Source organism: Morone saxatilis, unplaced genomic scaffold (genome assembly GCF_004916995.1).
Source record: "Morone saxatilis isolate NCDOM2014 unplaced genomic scaffold, NCSU_SB_2.0 Contig12, whole genome shotgun sequence".
Lineage (NCBI taxonomy): Eukaryota > Metazoa > Chordata > Actinopteri > Moronidae > Morone > Morone saxatilis.
Window position 1 is genome coordinate 767,805 of NW_023339674.1, and position 4,979 is coordinate 772,783.

Below are 4,979 nucleotides of genomic sequence, written 5' to 3' on the forward strand. Positions count from 1 at the left end.
TTAATGCATTTGAGGGGAATTATTGATTTGCACGCCTTCCCAACATCAAGACCGGTGCATATCATACATGACAGATAATGTAATCCTAACCCTGACTGTGTCTTTCTGCGTGCTGGTGCCCTTTTTATTCTCTCTGCCCCTCAAACAGCCTGAGTCCGCCACTGCTTGTAAGGTCAGAGCTTATGGGGAGGCACGCAGATAATCTTTTCACGCTGTTCAAAATTTCAAAATAAATCTTTTGTCCGTGACATTCATGCTTTACGCTACAGTCGGCCAATCTGTGATTTCCACATCAATATTTATCTTACTTTGTGACGCTGTCAGTCTCCAAAGATTCCCTTTGTCTCCCTCTAAATGATCTTATTTGGAAGTACAATGGAAGTTTTGTTCATAAAATAAATAAATAAATAAATGCTCATCGGAGCCAAAGCTGTGCTCAAAATGCTTTTTGTTTTGTCCAACCAACTGTGGAAAAGCTGAAGATGCTCAACTGACAGCAGGAAAATCAGTAAATCACAGATTGGAGAAACTGAGGATGTTTGACTGTTTTTTTTCTCATTTGATTTAATCAGCTATTAGTTGTAGCAACATTTGGATATGCACACCCGTCTAAGTTCCTAAATGACGGCCCGAGTTTAGATTTTAGATTTGTTACTGAAATATTAGCTTTAAGACTAAGATAATTGCACATTTTAAACCTGGGTCTATCTAAAAGTTCGTTCCACAGTAAAATGTCTTTGGTCTGACCAGTATTGACATTTTATTGTAACAGCAACAAGAATTCAGTCTGTCTGTCTTTATGAAGCTGTGATGATGCTGAAAGGTCAATAAAGTAAAGATAACACACATCTGCACACATTGGCCCCCAGATGCAACGTGTCCCCCCCCCCCGTTGATCTCAGCTCCACTTTCACCCCCCCAACCACCACCTCTCCTCTGCTTTTATCTTGATCCCTGGATGAGGTCATTTCCTGTCTGGCTGACTCACACCTCTGAATGACGAAGGATGGAGGGATGAAGGAGGGATGAAGGAGGGACGGAGCGCTGTAGAAAGAACTGTTTGTTGGCTCAGAGTTTTCTGCCTCTCACCTTCGCTGTGTTTTGCCAAGACGAAGGTGAGAGGTTGTTAATACTCAGATATACATACGGGGTGAGATGCCCCCCCCCCCATCACACGTACAGATATATGCATAGTAGACACACAATATCCCTGGAAACCAACCAGCAATCCCTTCCTTCTGTCTGCACGGAGCCAGGTTGCACTGACCCGTCACTGTCGGATTGTCGAGGTTTCCTCTTTGGCAGCCCGGTCGGACTTACAGCCATCAGCAGCAGCAGCTGTGTGTTAGCCCCCAGGAGCTGCCTGAGTCCTGCCCCCACTCCCCTCTCTCCTCCCTCCCTCTCTGGGAGTATCGCACTGCATCGTCAACCCGAGCTCCGGGCTCCGAGCCATCCGTCACAGCCTGCGGCTCACTTCCGGGGGGTTCAGGTATCTCAGACAGCCCGGGTCAGAGGGGGAAGTGGTGCAGGAGCAACTATGAACCCGCAGACCTGGAGTCGGTTCCAGGCCTTTTAAAGTCCAGTAAAATTGGACCTGTCTAGCTTGGGTTCCACCTGGCAGAGCGTGATCTTTGTGTATCTAGTGAGGGTACTCTGTGATATAAAACACAGTCCTTGTAGCGATGGATGGGCCCTCTTGTTGATTAGCCCCAGAAGGCCTTTCAGTCAGGCAGCAGGGATAAATGACCCAGTCTGCCCTGAATCAGTTTCTGTATTTACGGCTCCCTGATCGCTGCAGAATACATGACATCAGTTGTGGTTGAACTCCACTCACATTATGGTAGCTGCAACCTTTTAGCCCATAACTGTTTGTTCAAAAATAGAAAACTGAGGTTTCCACTGCAGGGCCGAACTAAGGCCGAACCAAGGCCTCATTATATTTATTGCTTTTTCTTATTTTTCTGTGATTCTCGATGTCAGAGACAGCTGTGCAGCGCCTGAAATGGGCCCTTACTTCTTACTGAGTACCTGGTGAGCGTGGCTGTACCCACCATTAAGGTCACCGGTATTTTTCCGAGGGCTATACTATACATTTTGTGAAATAATTTATAAATAATTTATATAATAATAAATAATAATTTACTATTTTGATGCTTCGATGCCCCAAAACTCATCTAGCAGGTTCAGTTTTTGGACCTCTGTATTTTTAAAACCCTGCATACAGCATTGCTGGTGCAGTACTCTTAAACAACTGTGTTTCTGTGTAAACGTGTAGATGGCTTAATGCTAAGATAACAGCACTGAAAATGTCCTTTTTAAAAAGACTAATAAATGCCAAAGGAGTTTGGGTTAGGGTTTTGCTGAATTGGGGTACTGGCACCTTTTTTTCATTAATTTCAATTTGGGCACTGCAGCTGTTTTGAGTTTTGAAAACTGGTAAGTACACATAAGGTGGAACTGATTGCTTCGGCAGTTTGGAGGCGAGAGAAATCCAAAGCTTTGTAGGCGGGATGAAGAACGACTTCCTGTTCCCGAGCCAGAAAAACAGCAACACAAAAACTAAGAGACAAATATTGTAAGGAGTCTGAAAGACAACATATTCCTTTAGATTGATAGTCCTGATGGTGATCAACCGGTGTAGACAAACACAACGTAGAGTTTGTTAGAAAGAACCACATATATCAGGATATTATGAATGGTTGAATGATGAAAGGGATGTTTTTGATGTTGAGGATGGATGAGAGAAAAAGGAACAATGTAGGAAGTCATGGACAGATGTAATGGAGGAAGAATCAGTTTCTCGGAAATAATGTGGGAAAGGATGTTCCCCAAACAGACGCTCCTGAAACCCTCTCGGTGGGATTTGAAGACGCGTGGATCACAGAGGCAAACTGTAGCTAGTATGGGTAATGCTAGCTAACCAACATCTAGCTAGTTATCCAGCTAGTTCAATGTTGCGTTTGTAACATCTATGTACTGCTGATGAATACACAAGTGGTTGGTAATAAGGCGCCCCTATAGCCCCTGTTGTAAGCAGTTCTTGGCTCTAAACCAGACAAGATGTTGGAGCCACCCAGGAACCAGTTTTCTTTGGATGTCAAATATAGACAGAACTGGTTCTAGATTAGGCACCAGCTCCAAACTGAACCTCAAACCATCTTGGTGGAAAAGGGGCTTGAAAACAGGGAGAGGACGATGGATAGACAGAGGAATGAAGCAGGAAGGTAGATGAACAAGGGAAATAAGGTTCACCAGGTATGATGAGGTTTGACAGGTGTAACCTCAGTTACTGTAACTTCATTCTTTGTGCAGGAGGTTGAGGAAATGTTCTGGTTTCCTCAGCTCACGCAGCAACAAAATGAAAACGTACACTAACTGACATGTATCCTCGAACTTCTCTGTGATTATGGAGCTAAAAGAGGCGGTTGCTTGTTATTTATGTCTGCTGCTTCCTCCCAAACAGCCTTTAATGTGATTTCATTCCGAACTCCACGTCAGCCGAGATGATTTGCCGGCAGGCTTTGGTTCCATATAAATGAGCAGCGCTTTTGATCCCGCGTTATAGAGTAGAGTTGGCTCCGGCCTTCGTTCGTCCCCGCTGTGGAGAGGAGGTGAGGAATCAACTTCCAGCTCAGGCCGCACTCTGCAGCCATATCCGAACGTCTGGAGTCAGTGTGTTCCTGTGTGCTGTTAAAGAGATTCAGATCCTGTTTTGCTTCATGCCTCTTGTTCTCTTGGCATCATTAAAGCAAAACAATGGCGCTCAGAGTAAATAGCCATGGAAACGCAGACAGGGTTGCAGCTAAACACAGAGGCCCGCCAGAGGGGTTTGTGTGTGTGTGTGTGTGTGTGTGTGTGTGTGTATGTGTGTGACCTCCCCTTTCCCACTGCAACCGCCGCCACAGGCTGCGTGCGACACACTCGTCTTGACCTCGACTTGCACATTACGAGATGTACAGTATGGCTTTGCACAGAACTCATCTCAGAGGGCTGGAAAATAGGCGTCAGCGTGTGTAAATGCACTCGAGCTCAATGTGTCGATTTGTTGGAAGCTGACACGTCACGCGGTCGGTTGTGTTTTTTTGTTTGTTTTGTCGGGTTCTTCCACCACGTTAAAGTTGGCGGACAGGCTGGAAAAATCCATTCTTGAAACCCTCCACTCCATCGGTGCAGTTTGATCCCAGAAAAACCCCCGATGGGAGGCTGGCACTGAGCTAAAGACTCCACTGCCACCTCCTTCACACCGCACCATCCTTCACTCACATACGTACAGCTGCTGCCACCACATCTGGGAATGATTTTATCAAAACCAAAAGAGTGAGGGAAAGTAAGAGGAGGCAGATTCTGATCCTCCACCCCCTGTAATGTCTGTGTCTCACAGTTGTGACACATGGAGATCTTTTCTTTCTACTCACGTCATGTAGTTCCCATTAGACTTATTTACTAGTGAAAACTGCTTATTAGCTCTGATTTATCCGGTGGTTTGAATAACTGAGCATCCTGTGGGGGACGACTTGTGCGTTGTTGATTTAGCATCTATAAATGTTTCTCGACTGATTGTTTTATCAGACACATTGATGGTGCTGGGATCACTTACAGTACGTGATCTACGTTTTTTGAATTTCTTTGAATGAGAAAGCATGTTTGGATATTGTTTTAATGAGGTTTTAATCTTACTTCTGTTCACTCAAGATCAAATTAAGATCACAGAGATACGGTTTAGTTTTGTAAACTTTGCAAGGATGTTAATCTCTCGTTGTATTAGACCCACATTAGGCCCACTGTGGGCAATGTTACAAGTCAATGAAGGAAAGTAAGGAAGTAACTTTTATCTGCAACCAATTCCTTAATTTTGACTTTACATTGAATTTACTATATATTTTCAAAACATTCTTACTAGATTCACAAAAAATTGTTGTTTCTGCCACTGACACAAACTTTAACCGCTGAAACAAACTTTAACCACAAACAGCCGTAAT